Source organism: Acanthisitta chloris, unplaced genomic scaffold (genome assembly GCF_000695815.1).
Source record: "Acanthisitta chloris isolate BGI_N310 unplaced genomic scaffold, ASM69581v1 scaffold2957, whole genome shotgun sequence".
Lineage (NCBI taxonomy): Eukaryota > Metazoa > Chordata > Aves > Passeriformes > Acanthisittidae > Acanthisitta > Acanthisitta chloris.
The window spans coordinates 6,071-7,216 of record NW_008680731.1 but is presented as its reverse complement, the minus strand read 5'-3'; positions in this window follow the sequence as shown (position 1 = coordinate 7,216).

Sequence of the window (1,146 nt, the reverse complement as noted above, 5' to 3'; positions counted from 1 at the left end):
GCGGGGGCTCTGGGGTGAGGGGCGAGCAGTGCTCGGCGCCCCGCGGGGGCACGGCCACGTCACCCCCGGCGGGGCAGGATGGTGGGGAGTACAGCTCTGTCACCCCTCAGCAGGGATAGTGGGGGCACGGCCACAGCAGCTCTCTGTGGGGATGAGCAGGGGGTACAACTCTGTCACCCCTCAGTGGGGCAGAGCTCTGGGGGCACAGCTCTGTCACACCGTGGGGGGACACAGCCCCATCACCCTTCAGTGAGGATGAGGGAGAGAACACAGTCCTGTTACCCCTCGGTGGGGCAGAGCTCTGGGGGCTCAGCCCTGTCACACCATGGGGGGACACAGCCCCATCACCCCTCAGTGAGGATGAGGGAGAGAACACAGTCCTGTTACCCCTCGGTGGGGCAGAGCTCTGGGGGCTCAGCCCTGTCACACCATGGGGGGACACAGCCCCATCACCCCTCAGTGAGGATGAGGGAGAGAACACAGTCCTGTTACCCCTCGGTGGGGCAGAGCTCTGGGGGCTCAGCCCTGTCACACCATGGGGGGACACAGCCCCATCACCCCTCAGTGAGGATGAGGGAGAGAACACAGTCCTGTTACCCCTCAGTGGGGCAGAGCACTAGGGGCTCAGCCCTGTGACCCCTCAGTGGGACAGGGTGGTGAGGACATGGTCTTGTGACCCCTCAGTAGGAGCAGAGCACTGGGGGCACAGCCTTGTCACCCCTAAGCAGGGCAGGAGGAGTTCAGTTTTGTCACCCCTCAGTGGGGATGAGGAGGGGGCACAGCCCTGTGGCCCCTTGGTGGGACAGGGTGGTGAGGACATAGCCCTGTGACCCCTTGGTGGGGCAGAGCACTGGGGGCTCAGCCCCATCACCCCTCAGTGGGGTTGAAGAGAGGGCACAGCTCTGTCAGCCCTCAATGGGTATGAGGAGGGGGCACAGCCCTGTCGCCTCTCAGAGAGGTAGAGCAGGAGAGGTTCAATTTTATCACCCCTCAGTGGAGCAGAGCACTGGGGACACAGCCTTGTTACCCCTAGGCAGGGCAGGAGGGGTTCAGTTTTGTCACCCCTCAGTGGAGATGAGGAGGGGGCACAGCCCTGTCCCTCCTCAGCAAAGCAGAGCAGTGGGGGCTCAGCCTCATCCCCCCTCG